The sequence below is a fragment of the Felis catus genome, chromosome E2 (assembly GCF_018350175.1).
Source record: "Felis catus isolate Fca126 chromosome E2, F.catus_Fca126_mat1.0, whole genome shotgun sequence".
Lineage (NCBI taxonomy): Eukaryota > Metazoa > Chordata > Mammalia > Carnivora > Felidae > Felis > Felis catus.
This window is the reverse complement of record NC_058382.1, coordinates 4,032,972-4,043,447: the sequence shown is the minus strand read 5'-3', so window position 1 is coordinate 4,043,447 and position 10,476 is coordinate 4,032,972. Positions and strand designations below refer to the sequence as shown.

The window sequence follows — 10,476 nt, the reverse complement described above, 5'->3', positions numbered from 1 at the left end:
ATAAAAATTAACTCTTGGTGTTAACCGTGACCACTTAGAGTACTGTTACTATTACTTGCCTTCCTTCTACATTCACTGCTTCATTTAGTTTTCTCCCCAAGCCTTCACGTTGAGTTTGCTGAAGTCACCTTGCAGGTAGGGCCACGGAGGTGAAATGACTCACCCAGGGTCACAGGTGGAAGCCCGGCAGAGGCAAAGCGGAAGGGAGATTCATCTGGTTCCAAAGCTTGAGCTTCCTTCCCCCTGCACTGGGAAACAGTGGGTCTTCTTAAGGCTTGATTCTGTCACTGTGCTGAGAAATCAATGCCACCACGCAGGGCGCATCTACTGTGAGGTGCACACTCCCCTCCTGTACTGGATCTCACGAGATGCTCCCAACAGCCCTGTATCAGAGGCTGCAAAGCAAGTCCTGAGATCTGTGATCTCGCCTGCTCCACTGAGGGACTGAAAACAGCCTGGATGCTTAACGAGCTGCTTCTTGAAGTGTCTTCCAGAGGAGACACAGTGCTAGCCCTTTGGCTCTTTGCCTTGTCTGGGCTTAGCCTCTTGGGTACAAACAGGACAGCTCCGGCCGTCACCACCACACTTACCAAGCTACCATTAGGTGCCAGACTCTGCTGCACGCTTTCCATGGGTTCTCCCAAACCTCCTGGGAACGAGGCTTTGCAGACGACCCCACTTTGCAGATGAACCGGCACTGGGCACTCCCCTCGGGGAACTGAGATCACCCAGCCGGTAAGGAGCAACGACTTTCCACCCAGGCCTGTCCGATCCCAGAACCTACTCTCTCTCTCTCTCTCTCTCTCTCTCTCTCTCAGCCACTATGTTTCACTACCACGACTTTGATGCAAACTCATTCTGTGACCTTGAGAAGTCTTTTAAACTCTGGGGCTTCCGTTACTTTTTTCTGTAAAAAGGAAGGGGGATGGGCTAGAAGGACTCCAACTCCCTCTGGAACAGGGAGAGTGGCAGGGGCAGGTTAGCAGGAAAGGAAGATTCAGCAGGATCAGACTCCCTGAGGGAAATACTCTGAGTCATTTCCAATGATTTCAGGAATTTCTGGAGGTCATGCTTGAGAGCTGGGGTGGAAAGATGTTTCAGCTTCTTTGTCAAGACGAATTGATTCCTAGTGGCAGGCTGGAGCTCCGTGTTGAGAAAGATTCTGCGTATCTGCTCAGTGGGAAAGGATCTCCCATTGATTGGTGCTGTCTTGCCCACAGGAAGGGTAGCTTCAGCGCAAGTGCTGGGTATTTGCAAATTTTGTCCAGAATTTGACAACCTAGCTTCCTAAATGTATACCTTCCTTTTTTTATTTTTTTTTTTAAAGAACCAAGCTAGCTTTTCATTTTCTTTTGTTTTGTGTTTTTTACATTTAAAAAATGGAATGGGACCTTAAAGATTAAAGATTTGCTTATCTTTTTAAAAAAAGAAGACGTTGTGAGAGGCGCTTGGGTGGCTCAGTCAGCTGAGGGTCTGACTTGGATTCAGGTCGTGATCTCGCGGTTTGTGAGTTCAAGCCCCTTGTCAGGCTCTGTGCTGACAGCTCAGAGCCTGGAGCCTGCTTCAGAGTCTGTGTCTCTCTCTCTCTGCCCGCCCCCTGCTCATGCTCTCTCTCTCTCTTTCAAAAATAGCTAAACATTATAAATAAATAAATAAATAAATACATGCTGTGAAAAGTCAGTCCTACTTCTGACTTCTTGAACTCCAGAAGTCCCCCTTGCCCTGAATTATCTTCTTACCATGTATAATTTCAACATTACTATATGCATATGGAGGTATTTACACATGTGTTTCAATCCGCCCAGGTATGGAGCCCATATATATTTATTTGACACAGCATTTATCATTTTATACACATAGTTCTGCACCTTCCAATTGCACATGGCAAAGTATTGTGGAGAATCAGTATCAGTTATGTAACTCTACCTTATTGTTTTTCAAGGATGCTTAATAAGGATAGTTTGCATAAATTAATTGCATAATTTATTGAGTGTTTTCTACATGCCAACCACTTTGCATTCAATAACCCAAGGAAGTTGCTGCCTTTTATTTTCATCCCCATTTTATAAATGAGATCCTGGAGGCACCGAGAGATAGATTAACCTTCTCCTGGTCACCCAGGTGCACCAGATTTTCAAAAACGTAAGCCGGGTGCCCGGGAGGTTCAGTCAGCGAAGGCTCCAACTTTGGCTGAGCTCATGATCTCTCGGTCTGTGAGCTGGAGCCCCGCGTCGCATCAGGCTCTCTGCTGTCAGCACAGATTCTGCTTCAGATCCTCTGTCCCCTTCTCTTCTGCCCCTCCCCCATTCTCTCACTGTCTCAAAAATAAAGTAAAACATTTATATACATTTATAAATATGTATTTATATAAGCCAACACCATTATATATTTTTTGCTTGGGAAAATACAGTTATTTTCACTAAAACAAGTTGTGTATGTAAGCGTGCAATGAGTTTACTATTATTTTGCTGAAATCAATACAGATTTTTACATCTCCTCTGTTTGGATTTTGAATACGTAATGTATCGATAGACATAACACACATAACCAAACACTTCTGGGGTGCCTGCAATTTTTTAAAAAAGTATATGTATTTATTTTGAGAGAGAGAGACCAGGGGAGGGGCAGAGAGAGAGAGGGAGACAGAGAGAATCCCAAGCAGGCTCTGTGCTGTGAAACTCACGAACCATGAGATCATGACTTGAGTCAAAAAGTCCAGAGTCAGATGCTTAACCGACTGAGCCACCCAGGCGCCCCAGGCCCCCTGCAATTAAAAAAAAAAAAGTGTTTTTTAAAAATATGTATTTATTTTTGAGAGAGAGAGAGAGAGAAAGAGAGAGAGAGAGAGAGAGATTGAGAGTGGGAGAGGGGCAGACAGAGAGGAAGACATAGAATACGAAGCAGGCTCCAGGCTCCGAGCTGCAGCACGGAACCTGATGCTGGGTTCAAACTCACGAATCCTGAAATCATGAGTCAGAAATCCTGAATCCAGAAATCCAAAAATCCAGAGTCAGACGCTTAACTGACTGAGCCCCCCCCCAATTTTTAAGCATATAGAGGGGTCCTGAGACCAAACACGTTAAGCATTGTGGCTGTATGCCATGGAGGCAAACAGCCTGTCAGATGTAGAGATTCACGTCATTTTTTTCAGTGGCTGTGTGTGTCCCTTGAATGGAGATAACTCATTTTAGCAATAAACTCATTTTTATTATAAATGTAATACCTAGTCATGAATTTCAAATTTAAGCAGCAGAGAAGGATAGGAAGAAAAAAAGTACCTTTCATCTTTTTACTGATCTCAACCCCAGCTTCACTTCCCAGAGGGAGTGATTGTTATCAGTTTCCTTTTGTCCAGTAGGCAGTCTTCCACCTGGGTGATGATGCCCCCAGGGGGGGAGGGGGGACATCAGGCCATGTCTGAGGGCATTTTTGGATGTCATCCTTGGGAGGGGGAGCTGTTGGCCTCCCACGGGGTGGGTGGAGGCCAGGGATGTTGCTGGACACCCTCTAGTGCACAGAATGACGGCCAGCACAAAGAATGACCTGGTCCAAGATGGGACTAGTGCTCAGGTCGAGGAAACCGGCTTGAGACAATATCCATGCATTCATATACTCTGCCTTGCTTTTTCACAATTTTTATTGACACAAGTGAGATTTTGCTAAATCTGTCAATAGGCAGTGACTCTTGTAGGGGACTCAAGGTCCCTTTGGGAACCGGAGAAAAGCTGTGGACCCCCAGAAAAGAGCACCCACATTCACACAATTTCATCAGCAATTTCCAGAGCTTCACAGACACCCTAAAAACCCTGCCAGAATTCCCAGGATGTGTGATTTTGAATCACGGTCCCAGGACCTCCCATCTGCGGTGAGATCACTTCCCTCACCCCCTCCCCACCTTTACAGACAAGCAGATAAAGTGCCCAGAGCACAGTATTTGATTCGGGGTCCCTCAGGGAGGCAAGCAAAAGCAAGGATTGGAACCCAGGCCACCTGATTCCTCAGCACTGGAATATTTCCACTTCACCCTGAATGAGGACGTTTGAGAAACGCTGATCTTCTCTTCCTGGTACAGCGGGAAAACATGCCACCACCACTCTGTTCCTCTTGAGAAAACACAAAGGCCCCAGCTGTTGTTGACCAGATATGCTCAAGCACCTGGGAGAACGCTCACTCAGGATATGAGGCAGGGAGAGGGGTCGGACAGGGATGGGAGGTTGTAATTGGCTGCCGGAGGACTCTAGAATATGTATCCACTTGTTCCCGGAGTCTTTTGCTCCTTCCTCCATCCATCTGTCTGTCCATCCGTTCAGCACCTGCAGACTGAGACTTCCGGTCTACCAAAACCAAACTGGGCACTGGGGATATGGAAGTGAACCAGCCCCCGTGCCTGTCTTGAACAGTCCCTGGCTCTACTGGAGGGTGGGGGACAGACTGACAAGCCAATCACAATGCAGAGTGACTGTGCTTTAATGGGGGGCACTCCAGGGCGAGGTACAGCTGTCTCCTCTGATGCAGCCTTGGGAAGTCAGGGAAGGCTTCCTGGAGGAAGAAGCATTTCAGTTGAACCTTCGTGTTGGAGATGGAAGAAGATTCCAGTAGGTGGAAGGAGATGGAAGGAGATTCCAGGCCGGGGAGCCACGCTCAGGAACCTCAAAAGTGCTAAGGAGCTGGGCAGAGTAGGGGAATCCACTCTGTTTGTGGGAGGCAGTTGTGAGGATGGCATAAGACAAGGCTGGAATCCAGGGAGGAGAGGGCCCTGCACACGGGGACTGGCTGGTTGTTGGGAGTGATGGCCAGGGAGTTATGGAGAGGGGGCATTAACACAACACTGGCTGAGCATCCATAGCGACCTTCACAGTGCAGCCTGCTTTACAGTCTTTCAGTCACCCATTGCCACGTAACAAAAAACACAAATGCCGTGGCTTAAAGCAGCATCTATTTCTTATCTATCTGACACTTTCCACGGCTCAGGAACCCGGCACAGTGCAGGGAGGTCTTCTGCTCAGGGTCTCCCAAGGCTGCAGTCAGGATGCCAACTGGCTGTGTCCTCATCTGGGAGTTCAGTTAGGGACAGAGCCACTCCCAAGCTCCCTCGGGAGATAGGAATCATTTCCTTGTGGTCATACGACTGACGTTTCTGTGCTCTGGGTAGCAGGATGGCCCTCTCTGGAGCAGGATGGTTTGGGTTTGCTCCTGCAGGACAGCAGGAGAATCCCTTGCTCTGAATCTCTCTGACTTCTCGACCATTTGAAAAGAGATCGCCTGATTAGGTTAGGCCCACCCAGGATAACCTCCCTTTTGATTAACTACAAGTCAGTTGATTTGCGGACCTTAATTACATGTGCAAAATCCCTTCACCTTGCCATATAATGTTACCCAATCACAGGAATGACACCCCACCTTACTCACAAGTCTTGCCCAGACTCAAAGGGAGGGGATCCTACAGGGTGTATACCGCGGGGGGTGGAGGGGTGGGCAGGAATCTTAGGATCTTCTTAGGGGTCATTTTGGAGTTCTACCAACCACATGGGATCAAGGGAAGTAAGGGTGGAGGACCTTCTCAAGCTAGGGGCTTAGCAGACTTATCTCTGAGTCGACAGCCTACAGGTCTCTAGGGTAAACCTATGGGAAACCTTGGATAATGTGACACAACTTTATGAGCAAATTTAGGAATGAGATCTGAAAGAGGCCATAACCTGCACCTTCCGGGGGCGCCTGGGTGGCTCAGTCGGTTAAGCATCGGACTTCAGCTCAGGTCATGATCTCACAGCTCGTGAGTTCGAGCCCCTTGTCAGGCTCTGTGCTGACAGCTCAGAGCCTGGAGCCTGCTTCTGATTGGATTCTATACCTTCCTTTCTCTCTGTTCCTCCCCAGCTCACGCTCCCTCTCTCTCTCTTAAAAATAAATAAACATTAAAAAAATAAAATAAGAAATTAAAAAACAAAAAAAACCTGCACTTTCTGTGACACTCCTTCTGAGGGGTCCTTCCATGAACAGAAGGGTTGGTCACTGGGTCTATCAAAATAAACAAACTAATTAATAGAAAATAAAAAGAAATTTAAAAACAAACAAAAAAAAAACCCCTGCACCTTCTGTGACACTCCTTCTGAGGGGTCCTTCCATAAACAGAAAAGTTGGTCACTGGGTCTATCAAAATAAATAAATAAATAAACAAACAAACTAATTAATTAATAGAAAATAAAAAGAAATTAAAAAACAAACAAATAAAAAAAAAACCTGCACCTTCAGTGACACTCCTTCTGAGGGGTCCTTCCACGGACAGAAGGGTTGACCACTGGGTCTAACATTTGTATCTTACAACACAAAGTCCAGAGGTGATATCTCATTTCTCCAGAGGACAAGTAAACAGAGGAGGCAGAATTCCACCCCGAGGTACATGCCCAAGAGATGTGAACACATATGTCCATGGAAAAACTCACACACAAATGTTCACGGCAGTATGTGTACAACGGCCAAAATGGGAGACGACCCAAATGCCCGATGGATAAGTAAAACATAATGTATCCATACAATGGAATAATATTCATCAAGAAAAGGAAATGAAGCACTGATATATGTTACAACATGGGTGAACCTTGGAAACATTGTGCTAAGTAAAAAGTCAGACACAAATAAACAAATATTGTGTGATTCCATTGATATGAAATGTTCAGACCAGGCCAACCTATACAGCCAGAAAGTAGCTTAGTGATTGCCTAGGGCTAGGATAGGGTGTGGGGGGCTGGGCGATGGGGACGATGACCAAGTCAAGGTTACTCCTTGGGCTCAGAAGGATGCTCTGCAATGGATCTAACCTTGATGGTTGCCCTATTCTATGATTACACGAAAAGCCATTGAGTTATATACACTTTTCTTGGGTGAATTGTATGGTATGTGGATTCTATCTCAATAAAGCTGCTGACAAGAAACCAGATATATGGTCTCTGAGGCAAGAAATCATGATGTAAATAAAGTCTATCACTTACTGCCTCAAAATTAACCAGTAGAAGAACTAAAAATATTTATATGGGGAGGAAGGAAGGGAAAAGTGAGGTCTACATGAGTTAAATCCTTATCTATCAGAGAAAAGGAATCTAGAATGTATAATGCTGACACATTCAGAAGATAATTATTATTTACTTCCTTATTTAGGAAGTAAGAGAAGAAACAGCTAAAAACATGCAAAGGCTTTTCCAATAAGGAACAAGATTTGAGGTGGGACAGACTAAATTCTTTTTTTTTTTTTTAAAGTTTATTTATTTATTTTGAGAGAGAGAGAGAGAGGGAGGGAGAAGGGGCGAGTAGGGGAGGGGCAGAGAAGGAGGGGCGTGTAGGGGAGGGGCAGAGAAGGAGGGGCGTGTAGGGGAGGGGCAGAGAGGGAGGGAGAGAAGGAGAAACCCAGGCTGGGTCCTCACTGTCAGCACCTAGCCCCATGCAGGGCTCGAGCTCAGGAACTCTGAGTTCATGACCTGAGCTGAAATTAAGACCGACTGAGCCACCCTCCGGGCACCCCTGAGTTCTTTTTATTATACCCCTTGCTCCTGGCATCTGGTGGGTAGAGTCTGTGGATGGATGCTGGTGGACATTCTGAAGTGGCCTGGGATGCCACCACCCCTCCCCCCCCCCAAGAGAAATACCCAGCTAGCATCACTGGTTCTAGGTTTAGAAATCCTGGCTTGTTTTATTACCCTCATCGTTGTGTTCACCCTTGGAAGGTTTCTGGTTTTTGTTGTTTATTTTTAGCAGAGAAAACAGCGCAGGCTCCGGGATCTGAAGCCCTGGCTCTCATTGCCACCGCACTTCCTACCTTCCTGATGTGCTTACCTCTCTGTCTCAGTTTATACATCTTGAAAATGGGGGGTAGCCGCAGAAGCTGGAGGACCAAGTCGATGCCTGCAAATGACTTTGAGTCCGTAATATTTAGCGTTCAATTTATGTCGGTTACCGTTATTGTGCACAGCTGCGTCCCTCTCCCTGGCAAAAGAGCAGAAGAGGGACAAATAATTCTCGAACGAATGAATTCCAGGCCCCTTCCCTTGAGGCTGGTGCTTCCTTGCTTCTAAACCAGGGGTGTCAGAATGCCTCTCTAAACTCCCCCCCCTCCCCTGGGGGGGGGGCATGGTGAGAATTAAGTAATCTGACCTCTGGAAACTCCATTGGAAATGTGAGATGCTGTGTACAGAAGGCTCTGGCTCCTCTGGGGGAGCGGATTGGATGAGTGGGGAACACAGGTTTTCTCTGTCTCTACCAGTCCCCAAAAGGGAGGACCTGTTCCCCCAAAACGGCATGTTAAGTGGCTCTGAAGTTCACCCACTGCTGACCACCCCTGTCAACCCCCACAAAGAAACTGCTTCATCTCCAACTCTGCCTTTTATTCCCTGAGTGGTTTGGGCAAATCACGATACATCTCCGAGCCTCAGTTTGCTCATCTGTAATATGGGAATGTCAGCGTCCACGTTGCAAGGATTCCGTAAGAATTCCGGGAGACAAGGAAGCTTGCAAACTGCCTAGCCCAAGTCTGTGGTCATGGCCAGCTTTTGGTGTTGGATAGCATTTGCCTGAGGTCACAGCCCGGAACAAACTGCTAGTGTAGAGCAGTGCGCAAGACCTTGTCTCACCGACGTTCTCGATTAATTGGAGGGGGGTTTTGTTCCCATAATCACCGAGTCTAGAAAGGAGGAAATGTTTTGCCCAAGGTCACAGGGTGGCTACGGCCATCTATGAGATTTGAGCCCAAAACCAAACTTTCTGACTCTCATCTCAGATTTTCCCAACCCCTGGCTACTGGCTAGTTCTGTAACTCCAACCATCATTATTCTTAAAACTTGCAAAGCTGTCCCACCCAACCCCAGGCAGATTTCTTTGAGGCATATTTCCACCCGAGCTTCTCGTACTCTGTTTCCCCCCTCATGCCAGTCCCCATCTGGGGGGGGAGGGCGGGAATCTAACTCTTTGAGCTAGGGGCAGGTAGAGGGTGAAATGAAAATTAAAAAAAATATATATATATATTGGTGAAACTCAAAGGGCTTGCTATCCTGGTAAATTGAATCGAATAGAATTTTATTTTCAGGGGCTCTTTGCCCTTGGCAGTTGTGGGGGGGGGGGAGGAGGCCCGGGAAGTTGAGCTTTCCCTTGGATTTGGGGAAAGGGGACAGCTCCTGGGGTCCTTTTGGAAAGGCCCTCCCCTCATTTCCGGCGCCGCTGCTAGCCTTGGCTGGGCGCCTGGATCCTGTTGCTATGGCGACAGGAAGAGGCGGTGGCGGCGAAAAGCGATGCTGTGGAGAGAAGGAGGCTAGTGGGGGTGGGGTGGTGGCTTTGGAATGGGGATGGGGGCAGGGATGGGGGCTGGGGATGTGGTGGGGGAGGGGGCGCGGGTGGCCTCGATCTCTGACCTCCTTCATCCATCGGAGCCTGGCCCCTCTCCTGTTCTCCTCCAGCTTCCTTCTGATGCCTCCTCAGTCTCTCTCTGTCTCTCGTTCCCGGGGTCTCTCCCAGGCAGGCTCTCTCCACCTATCTCTCTCTTTCCTTCTGCACCGGCTTTTCTGTGTCCAGGCATCTTCTGCCACTCAGAACCTTCTCCCCTAAATTTCTTTTATTATTCAGTCTCTTGTCCGCGCTCTCTCTCCATTTTTCTCTCTCTAAATCATCCTCTCTATTAAGACCTTGCCCCCACCCCCCAATTTCTCTCTCCCTTTCTCTGTTTCGTTCTCTCCCCCATCCTCAGTCTCTGTCTGTCTCTCCCCATCTGTCTCTCCTCCCCCTCTCTGGATGACTCTGTCCCTGTCTCTTCTTTCCTTCTGTTATCCCATCCTGACCCCCCCCATCCTCTCCCTTACCCCATCCCCCATCTGTCCCCCAGTCTCTTGGTTTCTCTCTTTGTGTCTCTGTCTCTGTCCCCTTCTCTCTCTGGATATTTCTCTGTGTGTGTCTCTCTCTCCAACTTCCTTCTGCTACCAGCCGCTGCCTCCCCCAAATTTCTCCCTCCCCCATTTCTGTTTCACAGTCTCTGGGTTTCTCTCTTTCCGCTTCTCCTTGTCTCTCTGTGTCTCTCTCCCTCCCTCTCTGGGTCTCTCTCTCTCTCTTTTCCCTCAGCTTCCTTCTGCCACCCAGACCCTGCCCCCCAATCGTTTCCCTCCCCCCACCTCCTCTCTGTGGCTCCCCCATCCCCAGCGGCTCCCCTCCCCCTCCCTCCCTCCTCCCTCCCTCTCTCGTCCTCCAGCTCCGCACTTTACCCAGCGACACGGGAACCAAATTGTCTCCTCACCTTTTTTTTTTTTTCATCCCGACCCCCACTCCCTTGGGGCCCGAGCTAAGAGCGGCCCCTCAGCCTCCCCTCCCACCTCAACACCCCCCAACCAGGTCGGACGCCTGGGTCCCTCGCTGCTGGGGGAGGGGGAGCAGTGAGAACTGGGAGCCACCAGGGTTTTTCTGGGGGGGGTGCAGGCAGGGGGGCTCATCGTCCCCCTCCCCAGTGCA

General features: G+C 48.4%; 1 long non-coding RNA gene across 2 annotated transcripts; it reads right to left on the bottom strand.

The window, feature by feature from the left end:
* Positions 1 to 3,619: 3,619 nt before the first annotated feature.
* On the bottom strand, positions 3,620 to 9,705 carry LOC109494721. 2 transcript variants are annotated; one of them, XR_002149741.3, is made up of 3 exons: positions 9,393 to 9,705; positions 7,825 to 7,974; positions 3,620 to 5,235 (listed from the first exon to the last, which is right to left on the bottom strand). It is a non-coding gene; the product is annotated as an uncharacterized LOC109494721 (long non-coding RNA). The 2 variants fall into 2 exon arrangements; XR_002149742.3 differs by having other exon boundaries at positions 3,620 to 5,193.
* Between the last annotated feature and the right edge of the window lie 771 nt (positions 9,706 to 10,476).